This window comes from Schistocerca piceifrons, chromosome 8 (assembly GCF_021461385.2).
Source record: "Schistocerca piceifrons isolate TAMUIC-IGC-003096 chromosome 8, iqSchPice1.1, whole genome shotgun sequence".
Classification (NCBI taxonomy): Eukaryota; Metazoa; Arthropoda; class Insecta; order Orthoptera; family Acrididae; genus Schistocerca; species Schistocerca piceifrons.
The window spans coordinates 372,480,989-372,503,422 of record NC_060145.1 but is presented as its reverse complement, the minus strand read 5'-3'; the positions used below and the strand labels follow the sequence as shown (position 1 = coordinate 372,503,422).

At 39.3% G+C, this 22,434-nt stretch overlaps 1 pseudogene; it reads left to right on the top strand.

Moving 5' to 3' along the window:
* Positions 1-2,587: 2,587 nt before the first annotated feature.
* LOC124712736 lies at positions 2,588-2,705 on the top strand (annotated as a pseudogene).
* The last annotated feature ends 19,729 nt before the right edge of the window (positions 2,706-22,434 follow it).

Sequence of the window (22,434 nt, the reverse complement as noted above, 5' to 3'; positions counted from 1 at the left end):
TGATAAGGTGCACATCAGACAATATGGCATTTAGTAGCTGCAGACAGGTGGACATGACACAGATCAGTACTTGGCATGGAACAGATATAAGCAGAAGATAGATCTGGCAAGAAACAAAAAGAGTAGAGGAAAAGCAAAAACACAATAGAGAAAATATTCAAATTAACAAATAGCAGGGAGAACACAAGAAGAAATTAGAAAAATGACATTATTATGAAAAGGATAAATTACCTGCATACTGCAGAGATGTTGAGTTGCAGATAAGCACAACAAAAACACTGCCAAACAAGTTAGTTTTGGGCAAAAAGGCCTTGGTCGCAGTTAGACAGCACACACACACACACACACACACACACACACACACACACACACACACACACACACACACGCACGCACACACACACACACGTCAACTGTCTCTGACTGCTGAGGCCAGTCTGGCTGCTGTGAGCAAGTGCTCTGCTTGAGTACTCACACAGAAACTGGCTACCAGAAGAAAAGACTGAGGCAGTTTTCATTGACCCGTCCGCAACACGATTTGGCATCCACACACGTATGTGTGATTCTTTGTGTGTGTGTGTGTGTGTGTGTGTGTGTGTGTGTGTGTGTGTGTGTGTGTGTGTGTGTGTGTGAGAGAGAGAGAGAGAGAGAGAGAGAGAGAGAGAGAGAGAGAGAGAGAGTTCTCTAATTCTGATGAAGGCCTTTTTGGCCGTAAGCTAAACTTATTTGAGAGTCTTTTTGTTGTGCCTATCTGTGACTCAGCACCTCTGCTCTATGGTGAGTAGTAATCTGTCCTTATCATAATATTGTCATTATTCTGGCCTGAATCTTCTATTAGAAGAAATCAGAAGAGATTCTTATGGGAAGAAAAAACACGTGGAAGGAAAGGGATGTGGAAAGTACATAGGAGACACTGAAAACAGCCATAAGTCTAGCTGTGGAGGAAGTACTCAGGAGATTTGAGCACAAAAGAACAGTTAAACGGTTCAACAATGAGTGTTCACTGGTAAATCCAAGAGGGAAATGAAGCAAGGCAAAGAATGTTGCAAAGGAAAACAATGTAACTGTCAGAGAAGTATACAGAGAAGAGGAAAAGAGTAGATAAATTATGCAGGGTGAAGAAAAGGATGTATGAAAGGCTGAAAATAGAGCAGTTGGACGAAATGAGGGGCAGTAAAGAGATGTAAAGATCTAGAGGAGAGCAGTCTTCTACAAGGATAAAGATGGAAAACTAACTGGAGATAAAAGCAAAGAGTTGGGAAGATGGCAAGAGAACTTTGCTGAGTTACCCACTGGAAAGGGGGGGGGGGGGAGGGGAGATAACAGTGAGAAAACCTTGCATGAGGAGGAGGAACTGTACTTTCAACTGGAATTAGAAGTGGAGAACCAGGAAGTCGAACCACCAGACTTACAGGAAGAGAAGAATGCAATTAAAAAGCAGCAGCAGCAGAAGAAGACAGCATAGAAAAATTACTAAAATTCGTGGGGAAAGAAGATGGTGATGGCTGTTAATGAATTCATAAAGGTAATATGGACAAAGGAAGAAATGCTTAAGGATTGGAGCATGGGGATAATCTGCTCATTACCTAATGAAGATGATAAATCAGAGTGCAGAAGTTACCATGGAGTTACTCTCTTGGATACAATGTATGATGTGTATAATAACATTTTAGTATCTTGAATAGAATGCTGGATGAAAAGAGTACTGGGAACTATCAGGAGGTTTTTATGAGAATCAGATCCTCAATGGACCAGATACTTTTTTATGGGCACAAGTGTTAGAGAAATTTTATGAATATGACAAGAAACTGCAACAGCTCAACATCGATTTTAAACTAGCATATGGCAGTCTGGATATGAGTTAAGATTCTCCAAATCATGAAAGATTTTAGAATCTCACCACTAGTGAGGATGACAGAAATAACAATGAAAACAACATGTAATTATGCAGACTTTCCCGGTCCATTAACAGATCAAATTCTTGTCCGGTCTTGAGCCGGATCAAACTGTCATCTGCACATGATATTTCTGTGGTCCACCTGGCCACCATCATTAGATGATAACAGATTTCAAGTTCAGAACAGAACCAGAGTTGTCAGGGGAGTTCCATGTAGAGGAGCGAGATGTGATCTCTGCGCTAATCTTTTAATTTTGCACTAGAGAAGGTAATTTGGCAAATGCTAACATACCAGGGGGGAATAAAAGTGAAGTGCAAGTCCAGGTGGTGGCTTACACAGATGATGCAGCATTAATTGCAAGGAATGTCAAAACTTTGAAGGATAATTACACATAACAAGAAGCAGCATAAAAGTTAGGTTTTACAGGCAAAACAAAGTATATGATGATGAGAGATCCCCGTAGGGTGTAGATAAGGAACTTCAATAAAAATAAGTGGGAAGGAATATCAAAGAGGAAAGTGTTTCAATATCTAAGTTCAATAATAACAGAAAATAATAGGCCAGCAGTAGAAATTCAAGAAAGGACAGTATATGAAAATCAATTCCATTACTGCTTGCAGAATATGTTTAAGTCCAGAAACATTAGTAGGAATACACAAATAAAAATATATTTGACTATATTAAAACCTGCCAATGGCCTTGTGGCAGTGGTAACACCGGTTCCCATCAGATTACCGAAGTTAAGTACTGTCGGGCTGGGCTAGCACTTGGATGGGTGACCATCCGGTCTGCCAAGTGCTGTTGGCAAGCAGGATGCACTCAGCCCTTGTGAGGAAATATGATGAGCTACTTGATTGAGAAGTAGCAGCTCCGGTCTCATAAACTGACAAACAGCCGGGAGAGCAGTTTGCTGATCACATACACCTCCATATCTGCATCCAGTGACAACTGTGGGCTGAGGATGACACGGCAGCCGGTTGGTACCGTTGAGCCTTCCGAGGCCTGTTCAGACGGAGTTTTAAGTTTTTATATTAAAACCTATATGTAAGACCTATAGTTACTAGACAGGCAAAATACCCTCAGACTTTGAGAAGAATATAATAATTGCAATTCCTAAGAAAGCATAAAAGCAAACCTGGGGGAAGATCAGTTAAGACTACAGAGAAATATAGGAACACGTAAGGCAATACTGACTCTACAACTTCTCATAGAAGATAGGTTAAGGAAAGGCAAACCTATGTTTATAGCATTTGTAGAATTACAGAAAGCTTTTGATGATGTTGACTGGAATACTCTCTTTCAAAGTCTAATGGTGGTGGGGGTAAAATACATGGAGCAAATGGCTGTTTACAACTTGTACAGAAATCAGACGGCTATTATAAGAGTCAAGGGGCATGAATGGAAAGCACTGGTTAAGAAGGGAGTGAGACAGGGTGTAGCCTATCCCCAATGTTGTTCAATCTGTATACTCGGCTAGCACTAAAGGTAGCAGGAGAATTATTTGAAGCAGTAATTAAAGTCCAGGGAGAAGAAATAAAAACTTTGAAGTTTGCTGACGACATTGTAATTCTGTCAGTGACAGCAAAGGACTTGGATGAGCAGTTGAGCAGAATGGACAACATCATGAAAGGATGATATAAGATGAACATCAACAAAAGCAAAATGAGGACAATGGAATGTAGTTAAATTAAACCAGGTGGTGATGAGGGAATTAAATTAGAAAATGAGACACTTAAATTAGTAGATGTGTTCTACAATTTGGGCAGCAAAGTAACTGATGATGGTTGAAGTAGAGAGGGTATAAAGTGTAGACTAGCAATAGCAAGAAAATCGTTTCTGCAGAAGAGAAATTTGTTAACATCAAGTGAAAGTATTTTTATGGAGCGTAGCCATGTATGGATGTGAAACATTGGTGATAAACAGTTTAGACAGGAAGAGACCAGAAGCTTTAGAAATATGTTGCTACAGAAAAATGCTGAAGATTAGATAGGTAAATCACCTAACTAATGAGGAGGTACTGAATAGAATTAGGGAGAAAAGAAATTTGGGGCACATCCTGACTAGAAGAAAGGCTCGGTTGGTAGGACACATTCTGAGGAGGGTAAAAATCGTAGAGGAAGACCAAGAGATGAAAACGGTAAGCAAATTCAGAAGGTTGCAGGTTTCAGTAATGACTTGGAGATGAAGAGGCTTGCATAGGATAGAGAGGCATGGAGAGCTGCATCACACCAGTCCAGATTTTGTGAAAGATATTTCGTGCAGTGGGAGAGGAAGAGGGGTGGATATGGACAAACACAGAATTATAGGCAGACAGATGAATTTGTACCGACAAAACAAACAAGGAAGAATAAGATGGGCTCACCATGTACAGAGAATGCCAGAAACTCCATAGTGTTAAAAAAGTGTTTATAGGAAAACTCAAGGGGAGAAAGAAAAGAAGAAGACCCAGGAAAAGGTAGCTTGAAGATATAGAAGAAGACCTTAAATCAACGAGAATCAGGAACTGGAGAAGGAAAGCAATGGACACAGACCAAAGGAGACAGGTGAAACAGAAGGTCGAGGTTCAACAAGGATTGTTGCATTCTCCTGTGAGTAAGTATATCATGAGTGGTCTCACTGCCCAGTCTCAAATGTATGACTTTTTCACACTACAGACAGCCTCAGAAGTAGCCTATCATGGTTTTTCATCATTGACTTGATGATATCCAAGTGAGTATGATGTTCACGTTCACACCTAGACCAGATGAAGGCCACTGTAACTGTAGCTGAAATATTGCTTTGTGACAGTTATTACAATATGATGTGGTACTATACCCAGAAATCTTTCATGTTAAATCTCCACCTCAGTTTCAAATAACACTATCTAGGCAAACATTCTGTCTAGTAATTTTATCACTGAAGCAATAAAAGTTATGTGAACTCAGATTATCCAGAAAAAGTCTAATCTTAGAACTTTTCCCTGGCACACCTAATTTAATATCACTATATATTAATATTCTCCCACCTTATTTTAAGTAGTGATAGTAACAGATTTTCCATGTACTCCATAAGGCCTTTTAAAAGTCTGTTCGTGTGCACATTACAATCAATTTGTTATGTGGAAAATGTTTAATATCTATTACTTTGACTTATGGGATATATGCTCTAATACATAAGGGGCATGCAAATGAAACCAGTCACTAGCGTAAAGTAATGGTAATGATTTTATTAACTCGAAAATGTAGTTAACACAGTATACGTACTCAAACGTAGTCGCCAAAACTGTTGGCACATTTATCCTGTTGCGACACTAGTCAGTCGATTCCATCCTAGAAGCAGCTAGTAGGCTGCTGTTGGATTCTGGCCTGGACCTAGTCACACACTTTATCGTCTGTGGGTATATATGTCTGCAAATAGCTTGTTTAAGTTAAAGCGAGCTTTAGCTTTAGCTTTAGCAAGACTAAAACACTCACTTCCACAGCCATTTCTGCTGTGATGACACGATGAGCCTGTCCAGGACAAGCATCATCTTCCAGTGACTTGTGCCCCTCAAGGAATCATTTGCGCCATTCTACAATACTTGAATGACTCAGACAGTACTCACTGTACACAGACTTCATTCACTGAAACATTTCAAGGCCTCCAACTCCCTCCACCGCCAAAAATCAAATTACTCCTTGTCGTTCCTGCTTACTCGCCTGCATGTTCAGTAGTGGACAATAACTTGCATGACCACCTTCTCTTTGGCGTGAACCCACACTAGTGCTATGCAACATGAAATGGTTCACACACATCAGTCTCTCTACCAATAGATGGCATGACCATACCCACAGTTACATGGTGCCACCTTACGTGTAAGGCAAAGGTAGACACACTGATCAGGTTTCATTTGAATGAACCTCATACTACATCAAGTCTGTAGTAAACTAGGTAAGGTTGTACAGACAGCTGGAGTGTACAAAATGCATTCCTTTTCCCCATGATGGTGGTTAATGTGCTTCCTAAATTTGCAATAATTCACTATTACCGTACACAAATTAGAATTTTTACCATTGGCAATATTTTTTTAACAAGTTAATGATGCTTTAGATTTTGTGAAGCATGAGATCCTAAATAACCTCACGCAAAAATAAAAAATCAAGGAGTAGCCAGCAAAGAAGATCATCATTTGTATATTACCTGAATGATAAAAAGCACAATAGATCAGCTCTATGACTATGGCATAGCAACAGGCACTGTTGACTGTCAAGTAATAAGATCTGTTGGAACACAATATTTTATCTTGATCTCCATATTGTTTGCAATGACCACCCACTGGAGTCTCACAAGATAATGATTTTCGCATATCATGTATGTATAATCAAATTAACCCTCGAGCAGTCATGCTGTTTTCTATAACATGAGTAGGTACACGACGTACTTTGTATACATGTAAAGAACAGCTGTCATTGTGTTACCAAGATAAACATGTATGAGAAAAATCACAGTTTAATTTCAGTCTAATGAAGTGATGCTAAATTAAACTTACATTATATGAGCTACAGTGATGTTTAACTAAAAAATAGTAAACTTTCATTATATCACTCTGTTGCCATGGACAGGTGTTGTCCCACTGTAATGACCCACTCAAATCATTAAATGGCATAGCTGCATCAGTTCTCTGCTAACCACTTATTCAGTTAAGATGGTGTCTAGTTTAGGACACCTATGTCCATTTTCAAACCATCAGTATTGTAAGTGTGACAATACAGGTGAAAGGCAACATTAAAAATTGTCTCTGCAGTGATTATCAAAGTGTCACTAGGGCTGACTCAACAACTGTAAATAGACAACACAGGACAGACGCTGGAGTTCTCCAACTGCAAGAGGAACTTTTGTACAAAGGCTTTCGCCTGTATTGTCACAATTACAATATGGATTAAATCTAAAAATCAATAATCCAGGATGGAATAATGACAACATTATGAAAACAATAGACAGCAACTCACCATATGGAGGAGACACTGACTCAGAGACAGGCACAATGAAAAGACTCCTATACATTTAAGCTTTTGGCCAAAAGGTCTTCTTCCAAAGTAGAAAACTCACACATATCCACATCTCACACACACACTACTGTCTCTGGCACTGTGGCAAGATGCGGAAAACATCTCTGTCTGATTGGAGCAGCAATCTGGCTTGGGCGGTGGGGTAAGGAAGAGACACGGGATGGGAAGGCGGAGGAATAGCAGGGATGGTGTAGTGCTGCTTGTGGGATTATTTAAGAGCTGTGTATTACTACAAAGGGAGCAGGGAATGGGATAGGTAGGTGGAGGAGAAGAACTAGCAAAGACTGAGACCAGAGAGTTACAGGAATGTAGGATATATGCACAGGGAATGTTTCCACCTGCGCAGTTCAGAAAAGCTGGTGTTGGTAGGAAGGATCCAGACGGCACAGGCTATAAAACAGTCACTGTAGTGAATCACACTGTGTTGGGCAGCATGTTCAGCAAGTGGGTGGTCCAGCTGACTCTTGGCCACAGCTTGTTGGTGGCCATTCATGTAGACAGAAGTGAACCCCTGTAGCCAGATGGTGGGTATGTGGGAGGTGGTAGGTGACTGGAAGGACAATGCACAGGAGACCTGTTTCTGTACAAGGTTGGTATGCTAATTTTATTCATTGAAGGCCTCAGTGAGACCATTGGTATGTTTGGAGGTGGACTGCTCATCATTACAGATATGATGACCACGGGTAGCTAATTGGTGACATCTCCCACCACATTGTGGACCTGAGGACAGCTCGGACCTGTCTCCTCTGCCACCTCGCCTGGTCTTTCCTTTTTTACTCTGTTTTTAGTTACTCTAAGATCAAGTAACTCTTTTTTCCATTGTACCCTGTTTTACTTTATTGGTAGTGCTCTTCAAATGCCATTCCATTGAAGGAGAGTCCCAGTTTCAAGTGCATGAGAGAATGAACAAAGTGCTTGAGAGGACATCCAGGTCCTGGTGAAAATAATAAATGTAAGAGAACTGTGGATCATTAGGCAGGCAAGGGACTAAGTTCCTTGTTCATGAGGTACTTCACCTGAAGTTAGTGGCATCATCCAGAATTTTGATCAATTATGATAGACAGTAAGAGCAGCAAAATTGAGACACTGAAAGCAATATTGATGCCATACATGAGAAATAAGTGAACAAGGGGGTACAAGGATTGGGCAGAGCTGTAGCCACATTGCACATGACACACTCCCTTCTCCCTCTCCCCCAAGGCTCAGCATGTGACAGGAGGCATCCCTCCCACAAATGTCACATCCCAATCCATTATAGTCAAAATATTAAAGAAGGGAACAGAACTCATTCTCTCATAGGAAGTATAAAAACCTGTTCAATTGTTGTTTCATCATCAGCTGCAATAAAAGGTACAGAATCTTTTAAGAATAAAAGGTATGGAATCTTTTAAGATCTCTCCTTCAATGGAATGGCATATGAAGAGCACTACCAAAAAAGTAAAACAGGGTACAATGCAAAAAGTGTTACTTGATCTTAGAGTAACTAAAAACAGAGTAAAAAAGGAAAGACTAGGCGAGGTGGCAGAGGAGACAGGGCCGAGCTGTCCTCAGGTCCACAATGTGGTGGGAGATGTCACAACATCAATCACCCCAACCCCATGCTGAGATAGTTTAAGTCATTAGAACTGAGAATAAAAAGCACTTTCTTGGAAGAAACGAAGAACGTCCAACATTCGGGGCAAAGAATTCAGATGACTATGCTTGACGTGGAGATCCAGATTGGTGGGGCATTTCAGTAGAATGTGTGTTACTGTCCACAAGATTCTGCAACCAAAATGTTGGGATGGCTCATTACATGAGACAAAACTACTCGTTAATCTGGTGCGACTGATGTGGAGGTGACATAGGACAGTGGATTCCTATGCTTGGCAAATTTTGAAAATGAAACAATCATGGGGAACAAATAACTACATGGAATAATAAAATAGAAAAAATGCAGATTAAATTGAAATGGAATGATCCAAGTCAATCACATAAAAGCATTTTCTCACCAACCATCTCAGATTTGGATGAAACCTGGCTTATGTGTTCTCCCTAAGGAGAAAAGCAACCATACCAAATTTTAGGATTTAATCTCTTGATGTAATTTATAATATTTTAAATTTTGAAAGCTATGTCTTTTTTTTAACATTATGATTGCACACATGACATTTGCTAGCATATTGAAAATAAAATATTTTATTTATCATCTAAACAATACAAAATTTGGGGGTTACATGCCCTAGACAGAACAGACACTATGAAATGGCAATGGGCCAGTCATGCTGCCAGAAGAAACCATGGTCACTAGGTAAAGGCAGTTCTGGAATGGGGTCCAATAGACAGAAACAGACCATGAGGGAGACCGTCAGACTGGTGGAACAAAGACTTGGGAAGAGCATCACATAATGTTAGAAATGGGTGGTGGTGGTGGTGATGATGATCATACTCTGTAGCATAAGGAATGTAGAAAAATATATCATATCTTAAAGTAAAACTATCTAGGCAGGAATAAAGTGTATACTTACATTTTTTATATTAGTTTGTAAAAAATATATGAGTGAAAATAAAATGAATGCAGTTTTTTTTCCTTTATTAATTTCCATTTTCCTAACAAATAACAGTTTTTAATTTTTTCTTGGGAACCTAAAAAAACCACTGAAATTTCAACAGTCCTCAATAATTTAGTTTGGACCTAACAGAAATTTTGACTGATTAAACTTATTAAAGAAACAGGCTCAGCCAAAAGTGTTTTGAAAAATCTCAGTTTAATCCAATATATTTACACAACAATATATAACTACGTATGTAGAATGCATTTCAATATACCAACTAGGTAAAAGTACAACATGCATCTCTCCATAAAAATGTGAAGCTTGCAGCAAAAGAATAACATGTGATAACTGTAAAGATCAAATTACTGAGCTAAATGAAAGCATTACTAATTTATAGTTTATAATTGATACTCTGAAAATGGATATTTCAAAACTATGAGAGGAAAAATGTGAAATGAACACGCTAAAATTTCCAAATGACAGTTTGTTCATTTTGTGCAAGTGGACAGAAGCCACAAACTAATAGTTAAAAATCAAGAAAACTGTAAAAGCAATGTAATTTTGATGCACAACTTCTTTCAATTACTTCTATAATAGATTATAGAAATGCATTATGCAGTTGTTGTGAACCATATGAAAAGAAAAAGGATAGTGTGAAAAATGTGGGACAATAAATTTTATGGAAACAGATAAATAAGAGATCAAACATGAATGTGGTCAATGACATTTTGTAGACTTTAAATTGTTCTTATTACAGTAGATGTACCAAATAGCTGCTTATAATAAGTGATCTTTATTTATGATATACTGTTTTGGCTTTGTCAGCATTTTCAAGCATGTCCAGACTGATGTGACATCCAAATTACATTGTTAGTGGACTTCCTTGTACCTGTCACTGTTTTAATAAGATTGTTAAGTGATGTCAATATGTTGAAAACAAACTATTAATTTCAATGTGACAATAGTTTGACAGATCCACTCTTATGACACTATACGGTTACATATAGCGTCATAAGAGAGGGGCACTATATGCTTACATATGGCATCGTAAGAGTATAACTGTCAAACTGCTGTCACATCATAATTAACATTTCATTTTCAACATACTGACATCATTTACCATCTTATTAAAATAGTGATAGATACAATACAGTCCACTAACAATGTAATATGGATGTCACATCTATCTAGAAGTACTTGAAAATGGCAATAAAGCCAAAGAAGTCAGCCATCAATAAAGATAATCAGCTATCTGGTGCATCTACTCTAAAAATTATGTCATTATCAGACATATATTATTCTGCTGGCCATAAGGATGAAAAACTTTCTTATTAATTATTGGCTTGTGTGATAAATCAAAGGACAAAATAAACAGTGCAAAGCACTGCAAAGGTAGGCCTAAAATTTGTAGCTCCAAATCTGTAAGAACTACTAAAATGGAAATATATCTATTATCTTTGAACACAGATTGTAGGTGTTCCAGCAACTTTTTGCAAGGCTGTTTCCATGAGAAACAACATGTGCCCAATGCACCAATGTTTGAAGGGTTCCCATAGTTTGTGATGGGTGGTGGGAAATGGGTGGTCTGCAAATAGATGTCTGTATGTGTGGGCTTACGATAAATGGAATGCCCCAATGATCTATCCACTTGCTGACTCACCAAGACACCTAGAAATGGCTGATGACCACCCTTCTCCACTTCCATCGTAAATTTCATATTCGCATGGATGGAAATCAGGTGCTGCACAATGCGACGACAATTTTTTTTCACCATGGGCCCATACTACGAAAGTATCATGTGCATATCACCAGACAACTTTTGGTTCAAGTTCTGCTGAATCAAGTGCCCTCTCCTAAAACGCCTACCATTAACAGGTTTGCACCAGAGAGGACCATGGCAACATGGTCAATTTGCTCAAAATATTCACTGTTGAATAAAAAGTTAGCTGATGGAAGAGTGTGATGAAACAGTGCTGTTATAATGGCTTCATACTTACTGCTGATGAGTGGCAATGAATCTTTTTGTCAACCATTCTTTTTTTAACAGTGACTATTTTGAGCAAATTGACAGGGTTGAGATGGGTAGTCGTCTGTCCCCTCTGGTAGCAAACTTTTTTATCGATGACTTTGAGGAGATGGCACTTGATTCACTTGAACTTAAATCAAAAAATCTTCTAGTAATATTAGATGATACTTTGGTAGTGTGGTCCCATGATGAAGAAGAACTGTCACACTTTCTGCACCAACTGCATTCAGTCAGTGACAATGTCCAATTTATGATGGAAGTGGCACAGAATGGATGTCTTGATCAATCGGAAAGTGGACGAATCATTGGGACATTCTGTTTACTGTAAACCCACACATACAGACATAGCTGCCACCACACATCACAAACTATGGGTGTGCTTCAAACATTGGTACAATGGGCACATAATGTATCTGATGGAGACAGCCTTGCAAAGGAGCTCTTCTAAAGTTCCCTCATCTCCTGTAATTACTAAAAATATGTCCTGAATTACATAACCAGTATCATTACTCTTTATAACTGATGCAGTATGAGGTACTTGGTCTCCCAAGCTCTCGTTTGTTAAGAGTATTAATGCCAATTTGTAGCATCCACCTCACTTGTATGTTAAAGAACAGAGTTCAGAAGTACCCATCTTCATTCCACTGGCAGCTATGGAAATAAGTGTCGATCGTGCCTACTCTGGACAAGTCCAATGAACTAGGGTCTGGTGGGTGCCCCAGTGGTTGCCTTCCCATTTCTTTCAGAACCTTGAGATGGAGCTTTTTCTTGTAGAGGTTTGCCCACGATGTTTGTAAGCTGGCTCGTTAAACCAAGATACTCCTTAACCAATACACAGCATTTCACTATAATGCCAACTGAAACACGCACACAGAAGACTGGCAACATTGACCTGATCCTAATTTGGTAATTGCATGTGCACTAAACCTGTACCCTACTAAGTCTGTCCAATTTCCTTGAGAGACTCCCAGGTTTTAAAATAGATACACTGCAAATGAAGCAATCAATCTTTCTGCCCAACAGCTGGGATATTGCAAGTAGAACATCCTGTGTGTATGAAGACAACAGGCTGACAGGTTATCCACAGAGGTGGCATAACAAAGGACAAAAGGAAATAGAAGAGAACTTATTGGTATTGGGAAATTGGCAAGACAATGAGATAAATGTCTGAAGAAAAATATACAACACAACATCAAAAGATGAGTGTATTCTGTAGAAGTAGACATGACATTAAAGCATGAAAACGAAAATGTAAAAAAATACCTGAGACCACAAATAATTCCAGAAAGATGCTGCAAAGAGAGAGCATGTTTAGTCCTGCCATTCACTAGTTCTCCTGTCCCTCTACCTCATTACCTTGTTCCCAGATTGCTACAGTGATGCAATTTCATTTGGCACAACAATTCTGTCAGCTTCCAATACAATGATGGGATAATAATTCAGAGCATGCTAATTTAGTGGATTAAGTAAAACCTCTACAAACACCACAGGATTCCTTGGAGGTTGTCAGATTTCTGAGAAATGGACAACAAAACTGTCAGGAAAATAATATTCAAAATATTCTCAATAAAAATCCTGTAACACAGATATGAAAGATAATACAGGGATACATGAAGGATAATGATAGCTTCACTTAATTTTAATCTTTATCAACTTACAACACCACTCGAAGCTCCTGGATGAGTGTACAACATTCAACTTTCAGAAACGATATTACTGCACAGAAAAAATAAAGAACAGAGGTCCTGTAAATGTCTTGCCTAAAATTAAGGTATCTAACATTATTCAGTGAAATGGAAGAACAGTTATTTCTGGTGATAACATCTCCAGGATAAATGGAACTTCCTGGCAGATGAAAACTGTTTACCAGACTGAGACTTAAACCAAGAATGTTTGCCTTTCGTGAGCAAGTGGTCTACCAAGTGAGCTAGCTGAGCACAACTTACAAACCATCCTCACACTTTTACATCCATCAGTACCTCATATCCTACCTTCCAAACTTCACAGAAATCCTCATGCATAACTAGTGGTATTAGCACTACTGTAAGAAAGGATATTTTGGAGACATGGCTTAGCCTGCAGGATGGTTTCCAGAATGAGTTTTCACTGTGCAGTGGAATGTGCACTAATACGAAACTTCCTGGCAGATTGAACTTCCTTTCTTCCACAAGTGCGAATCCTATTAGTTACGCATGGGAAATTCTGTGAAATTCGGGAGGTAGGAGATGAGGCACTGGCAGAAGTAAAGCTGTGAGGATAGGTCACAAGTTGTGCTTGGGTAGCTCAGTTCATAGACCATTTGCCTGGGCAAGGCAATGGTCCCAGGTTTAAGTCCTGGTTCAATACACAGTTTTAATCTACCTAGAAGCTACACTATGTGATCAACAGTATCCGGACACCTCCAAAAACATATGTTTTTCATATTAGGTGCATTGTGCTGCCGCCTACTGCCAGGTACTCCATATCTGTGACCTCAGTAGTCATTAGACATCCTGAGAGAGCAGAATGGGGCACTCTGCGGAACTCACAGACTTCAAACGTGGTCAGGTGATTGGGTGTCACTTGTGTCATATGTCTGTATGTGAGATTTTCAGACTCCTAAACATCCCTAGGTCCACTGTTTCTGATGTGATAGTGAAGGGGAAACTTGAAGGGACACGTACAGCACAAAAGCGTACACGCCGACCTCATCTGCTGACTGACAGAGACCGCCGGCAGTTGAAGAGGCTCATAATGTGTAATAGGCAGACATCTATCCAGACCATCACAAAGGAATTCCAAACTGCATCAGGATCCACTGCAAGTACTATGACAGTTACACTGGAGGTGAGAAAACTTCGATTTAATGGTCAAGTGGCTGCTCATAAGCCACACATCATGATGGTAAATGCCAAATGATGCCTTGCTTGATGTAAGGAGTGTAAACATTGGATGACTGAACAGTGGAGTGACGAATCACAGTACACAATGTGGTGATCTGAAGGCATGGTGTGGGTATAGCGAACGCCCGGTGAATGTCATCTGCCAGCATATGTAGTGCCAACAGTAAAATTCGGAGGTGGTGGTGTTATGGTGTCATCGGGTTTTTCATGGAGGGAGCTTGCACCCCTTGTTGTTTTGCATGGCACTATCACAGCACCTTCTTGCTTCCCACTGTTGCAGAGCAATTCAGGGATGGCGATTGTATCTTTCAACATGATCGAGCACCTGTTCATAATTCACCATCTGTGGCATTGTGGTTACATGACAATAACATCCCCGTAATGGACTGGCCTGCACAGAGTCCTGACATGAAACCTACAGAACATCTTTGGGGCGTTTTGGAACGCCGACTACATGCCAGGCTCACCGACCGACATCAACACCCCACCTCAGTGCAGCACTCTGTGAAGAATGGGCTGCAAGTCCCCAAGAAACCTGACTGAATGTATGCCTGCAAGAGTGGAAACTGTCATCAAGGCTAAGGGTGGGCCAATACCATATTGAATTCCAGCATTACCGATGGAGGATACCAAGAACAAGTAAGTCATTTTCAGCCAGGTGTCTGGATACTTTTGATCACATAGTGTACATATCAGGGCACACTCCACTGCAGAGTGAAAATTCATTCTGGAAACCAGGCTGTGGCTAAGCCACGTCTCTGCTACATCCTTTCATACAAGACTTCTAGTCCCACTAGTCATGCAGGAGAACTTCTGAAGTTGGGAAGGTGGGAGATGAAGTACTTGCGGAAGTAAAGCTGTGAGGACAGTTGTGCTTGTGCAGTTCAGTTGGTACAATGCTTGCCGCCCATGGAAAGCAAAGGTCCGAGTACAAGTACCAGTCTGGCACACAGTTTTAATTTGCCAGCAAGGTGATAGATACTGCGATAAGGAATAGCTCAGAAGTCATTCAGCTAAAGAGGAATGGACATCTCTAAGAACAGCAGTCACAGAAGTTGGAAAGAAAACCACAGGTACAAAGAAGGTAACGCAAAGAATTCATGGGTAACAGAAGAAATACTTCAGTTGATTGATGAAAGTAGGAAGTAAAAAAAAAATTCAGGGAAATTCAGGAATACAGAAATACAAACCAATTAGGAATGAAATGAACAGGAAATGTAGGGAATCAAAGGTGAAATGGCTGCATGGAAAATGTGAAGAAATTGAAAAAGAGATGTTGTTGCAAGGACTGACACAGCATACAGAAAAATCAAAGCAGCCTTTTGTGAAATGAAAAGGAAGGATGGTAACATTAAAACTGGAATAGGAATTCCATTGTTAAATGCAGAAGGGACAGTAAATAGGTGGAAAGAGTACACTGAAGGCCTGTAGGAGAGGGGAGACCTGTCTGATGTGGTAGGAGAAGAAACAGGAGTCAATATAGAAGTGAGAGGGATTTAGTATTAAATCAGAAGATTTAAGATCAAATAGGCAAAATGGATAGATAACATTCCATCATAATTTGTAAAATCATTGGGGGAAGAGGTATCAAAATGACTACTCACACTGGTGTGCACAGTGTATGAGTCTGGCGATATACGAGGTGCATTCAAGTTCTAAGGCCTCCGATTTTTTTTTCTAATTAACTACTCACCCGAAATCGATGAAACTGGCGTTACTTCTCGACGTAATCGCCCTGCAGACGTACACATTTTTCACAACGCTGACGCCATGATTCCATGGCAGCGGTGAAGGCTTCTTTAGGAGTCTGTTTTGACTACTGGAAAATCGCTGAGGCAATAGCAGCACGGCTGGTGAATGTGCGGCCACGGAGAGTGCCTTTCATTGTTGGAAAAAGCCAAAAGTCACTAGGAGCCAGGTCAGGTGAGTAGGGAGCATGAGGAATCACTTCAAAGTTGTTATCATGAAGAAACTGTTGCGTAACGTTAGCTCGATGTGTGGGTGCGTTGTCTTGGTGAAACAGCACACGCGCAGCCCTTCCCGGACGTTTTTGTTGCAGTGCAGGAAGGAATTTGTTCTTCAAAACATTTTCTTAGGATGCACCTGTTACCGTAGTGCCCCTTGGGACGCAATGGGTAAGGATTAGGCCCTCGCTGTCAAGAATAATATACAGAAAAGTATGGGAAAGAAAATTGACAATAACAATCAATTTGGCTTTAGGAAATGTAAGGGCAGCAGAGAGGCAGTCCTAACATTGCAGGTGATAATGGAAGCAAGACTAAAGAAAAGGCATTCGACAATGCCAAGTGATGCAAGATGTTCGAAATTCTGAAGCATATAAGTGTAAGCTATAGGGAGAGGTGAGTAATATACAACATGTGGAAGAGCCAAGAGGGAATAACAAGACTGGAAGACCAAGAATGAAGAGCTCAGATTAAAAAGGGTGTAAAACAGGAATGTAATCTTTTGTCTATACTGTTTAATCTATACAGAAAAGAAGCAATGATGAAAATAAATGAAAGGTTCAAGAGTGGAACGGAAGTTCAAGGTGAAAGGATATCAATGATAAGATCTGCTGATGACATTGCTATCCTCAATGAAAATCAATAAGAATGACAAGATCTATTGAATGGAAGAGACTAATGAGTACAGAATATAGATTGAGAGTAAATTGAAGAAAGGCAAAAGTAACAAGAAGTTACAGAAATGAGAACAGCAAGAAATTCAACATCAGGATTGATGGCCACAAAGTAAATGGCGTTAAGGAATTCTGCTACCTGGGCAGCAAAATAACCCATGACGGACAGCACAAGGAGGACATAAAAAGCAGACTAGCACTGGCAAGAACAATATTCTTGACCAAGAGAAATCTACTAAAATCAAACAGAAGCCTTAATTTGAAGAAGAAATTTCAGAGCATGTATGTCTGGAGCACAACACCGTATGGCAGTGAAACGTGGACTGTGGGAAAGCCACAGTAGAAGAGAATTGAAGCATTTGAGATGTGGTACTAGGGGCGAATGTGAAAAATTAGGTGGACTGATAAGTTAAGGAATGAGGAGGTTCTGTGCAGAATCAGAGAGGAAAGGAATATCTGGAAGACATTGGCCAAAAGAAGGGACATGATGATGGGATATGTGTTAAGACATCGGGGAATAACTTCCTTGGTACTAGAGGGAGCTGTAGAGAGTAAAAACAACTGTGTAGGAAGACAGAGATTGGAATACATTCAGAAAATACTTGACGTAGAGTGCAAGTGCTACTCTGAAATGAAGAGATTGGCACAGGAGCGGAATTCATGGCAGGTTGCATCAAATCAATCAGAAGACCGATGACTGGAGGGGGAAAAGAAAAAAAAGAAAAGAGGAGAAGTTTCATATCAGAGCACTTTTTGCTGCAGAGTGAAAACTTATTCTGAACTCCAGAATGAATACTGATAAGGAAGCTTCCACTGCAGCACTAATTAGACAATACATAAAATGCATCAAATGTAATTTAATACCACACAACTTGTAAAACACTATAGTGGCCAACACGAAAGTAGAGTCCTCAAGGTCACGGCTGCTGCCTGCCACCAGCAGGGGCTGCGAGCCGTGATTCGCCCACCTCTTGGCTTTGTTGCCATGTAGGTACCATTAGCGGTGGAGCAGGTCAGAGCAGCTAAAAAGCTCAGAGTTGCCGTGCTATATCGAGTGTTCACGTCTGATCTCAGGGTATTACTTTCTTCAGAAAGGTGCTTTGATGTGTATTCGTTGGTGAACAACAATGCAGGAGCAATGGCCTACTTTTAGTACTCATCCAGTAGTTGTGCGTAAAGGGTGGAAAGACATTCTTAAACAATTGAAAATTATCATATCGAATATACTCAAGTTTTTTACTGATATAGCTGGCAATGAAGAAGTGAGGAATAACTTAAATTTTGCGCAAATTCATAAACTTACTGCTAAAGTGTGTGGTGTCTCCAAGTCAACTGTAGGCCATATTAGCAAATCTGTGTCATTAGCAGAATCTCCAGACATGAATGAGTGTTTCAGTTCTCCAAGAAAGGGATATGAACGTGAACAGAAATCAACTGACTTTGACGATTTTAAAAAAGAGCTCGTGCGTAGAACTATACTTGTTTTTTGTGGTGAGGAAAGTTCTTGCCAATCCGAATACCATTCAGAAATGAATGGAGAAGTTTTTAAGAATTAGTTTATTTGACTGTTGTCTGTGCTGGGGGAAGGTTCAATTATCATGATAGATAATGCCAGCTACCATTCCATTCGGATAGAAAAGCTGCCATGTTCAATTGGTGCAAGGCAAATATTATGGAGTGGTTAAAGAGAAAGAATGTTTCATTTTCAGTCAGTGAAACGAAGGCTGAACTCCTGTCTAAGGGAAAAATTGTAGGTGCCAAAAAGACTTACGAATCAGATGAACTGGCAAATGAAATGGGACACCAAGTGGTGCATCTACCACCATATTACTGCCAGTATAATACCACTGAATTGATATGGGCCCAAGTAAAAAGAGAAGTAGCAAAAAGAAATATTACTTTCAAACTTGCTGATGATGAGAAGCTAACACACGAATCTCTTGACAATGTTACTCAGCAGGACTGGGAGAGGTGTGTAAAACATGCAGAAGCATTGCAAGAAACTGATTTCTTGAACCAGTGTTTAAGGGACACCATAGTGGAATCTGTGATGATACACCTGGCTGAAACAAACGACAGTGAATCTGAAGTCACGGAGCCAGCAGATCCTTCAGTTTAGGTAAGTGCTGTCTATGTAAAAAGCTGACTTGATTTAAATGTTTGTCTATTCATTTCAGTTATAGTGGACATACGGCAAATGTTTTGCCCTTACAGTAGACATCTGATAAATTTATCACAAGTGGCAGTGATTAGTTTACTTGACAGTAACAGTCAATTAAAATAAGATTGTCAATTCTGCATTAATTAACAACAGTTTTTCCTAAAAACCTGTATCAAATGTCTCTAAATTTGGATATAATCTTACTGCATTCAGTTTAGTTGTACATTCGAAATTTAACTCCTTTTCTTCATAGAAGAATTTACTGGCTGTTTCATAGTAAGGGCAATGCAATTCAAAAAATGACAAAACGTTGTGGTGCTTGTATATCACCTATATATATAAACAGTGCAGTAACATCATATAAATCTATGATATTTGACGACTTTTACAAAAAGCTAGAATGTGGAATTGTATTACTTTAGTATGACAGAGGATAGTAGCTGATGGCTAGAGAAATACAGGGAAATGTCGGTGATAAAATTGATTATTCTGACCAGTCACTTGACAATGCACTGTCTTCTCCGCCCACTTGGTTTTCAATTAAGAAACTGTCATAATGGACAAAATTTGTAACACAAGACAGGGACATTGTAGTAATAAGAACGAGGTTTTTGTGTACGAAGCACGTATTGCGTGCTGAGAATAATAGGCTTACAACAAATTTAGATAAAACTTGGGTTTCACAAAATCTTTAGAACAAATATTTTGCTCGACCTCAGTGAAAATATTGGCTTCACGATAACTACAATTACTTTTAAGTAGCATATATTGGCATTTTGAGTGATGTATGCAATGACAAAGGATATGTATTAGCATCCAGTAAAATATCTTTAGGAAGTAGGGAATATTCTCGGTCATATTAAAGCGAGCCATCCAAACAAAACTCTTGGCAACGGCCTACAATGACCCGAGCGCTGCTGCGCATGGAATATTGCGGAAGTAATTTGCCTCTGTAAATGATATGATACAATAAAGATGTCTGAAATGTTACCAAAAATAATTTTGTAGTTTTCTTAACAACTTTCTCAGGGGAAGTTTCTTCGCAGTCCTACAGAACGAAAATTCATCAGTGACTACAGTTTTTGCTACACAGTCGGCACAGTTTCACACCTCTTATAATATTTTATTTTTTATCTTAGTATGTCTGCCCCGACAGCTGAATGATCAGCGTGACGGACTGCTGTCCTAAGGGACCCGGGTTCGATCCCTGGCTGGGTCGGGGATTTTCTCCGCTCTGGAACTGGTTGTTGTGTTGTCTTCATCATCATTTCATCCCCATCCGGGGTGCAGGTCACCCAATGTGGCGTCGAATGTAATAAGACCTGCACCAAAGCGGCCGGACCTGCCTCGTAAGGGTCCTCCCAGCCAATGACGCCAAACGCTCATTTCCATTTTCAGTTTAGTATACTTTTATGTTTCCAAAATAAAAGATGCAGCATATGCATCTGTAAACTTTGAGGATGTTCTTTTTTTTACAGTCCAATTACATTATTCTGATTCTGTTACTACCACAGGTGGAAGTAAAAAATTATTTTCCTCCAAAATTTCTTGTAACTTTAGTTTTAATTTTCTTCCTAGCAACTAATGAGAATTTCCTTTGGGAAAGTACTCCATCATATTCTAGACTAAAAATGGATTTGCCCAATATTTTTTAAAATTTTTATGAACATTTGAAATTATCACTATACAAAAAAACTGGCAATGCTGTAAGATGGCAAGATGATCTTGAAGCCCTATTTTCGTACTGGCCACTATAGTTGTGATTTTGCACTATTTAAATGGTCTACTTTTCACTATGGGAAATTCAGCTTCTCATTCTGATTTGTATTTACAGGCAGTATCAATCAAAATTAAGCAAGAACCTACAAATCTGCTGCTTTTTGGTGTTGAAGCTGCCTGATATTCAAGTAAAAAGTTGGAACTGGTGCAATTATATTAGACAGTTGCCTACTCCCTTTATGGGACTTTGCCTCAGGTCATGTTTCAGAAGGAACTCTTGTTAACAGCTAGATTAGAGGTGAATTGATGACCACTGTAGAAGACAATAATTCAGTTGTACTCAATGATGGTTCTGGTGCAATGATAAACAATTCACAAAGAAGTAACTGGCGTAGATTAACCTTGAGTTTTGCCTACTTCTCATTATATACTAGCTAGAAAGTATATTCTGATTCTTATGAGTGTGATTACTTTTCCACAAATATTGTACTTAATACTGAGAAGTGTATGTAATAACAGTAAACGGAAAGCAGGTGAAGTTTCTAGGCCAAATGCTGTGGAATCATTGAGGAGACAGTGAGAAATACTGAATCAATACTGCCTTCCAATGTAGTTTATAAAGAATTAATAAATGCAGTTGGCCTCTTTCATGGAGTCAAACTTATCTGAGAGCTGCAGCATGAACATGGTTGGCATAAATAGAATACAGCGAAAACCGAACATTAGAAAAAGTTTCAATCCGACAAACAGAGAAATAAGAAAGTATAGAACACAATAAAATGGGAGAAAATAAAAAGACCACTATATAACTTAAATATGAAGAAAGGTTGAAATGCTTAGAAACAGGAACATCAACAATACTGGAAACAAAAGAAATATCTGGTTAAACAAATTACTTCACCACCACCGGCACGTAACAAACCCAGTATTGTTAACTCAGTGTTACTGTGAAGTCAACCATTTTTTCTGAGGCCATTCACAAAGGAAGAGCTGTTTAACATTATAACATTGCATTTTAAAACCTCATCGGGAAAGACAAAACTCCTTATATGAAGTTCTATAATTTACTAGCAATTATCTTAAGTAGTTAGTTCAAAATATTTAACTATGATGTGTTAGAAACAACTAGAAAACTCAAATTATTGTTCTTATTCTCAAACCTGGAAAAGACCACTGCAAAGCTAGCATCTATTTCGCACAGCACTTTTGGCATTTATCAAAAACAAATTGAAGATATTTGTAAAGATTACTGTGATTGGTAGAAACAGATAGCTGGTTTCATTCTCTGAACTAAGGTCAAAACTGACGTCCAATCAGTGATGTTTATATTGAGAACCCTTAATGTTATTTGATCTATGCCGAGTTTACGGTGTGTGAGGGAGGCGTGGAGGGTGGGATGCGAGGGGACGGGGAGTAGGGTGCGAAGGCTACCTTGCTTACTCATTTACAGAGCACTCACATTATATAGAATAGATTAAGTAAACATTTTACAACATAAAGCCAGAGAGACCCGCTAAATTAAATCCATTGCAATACAGATGTGTAAGAA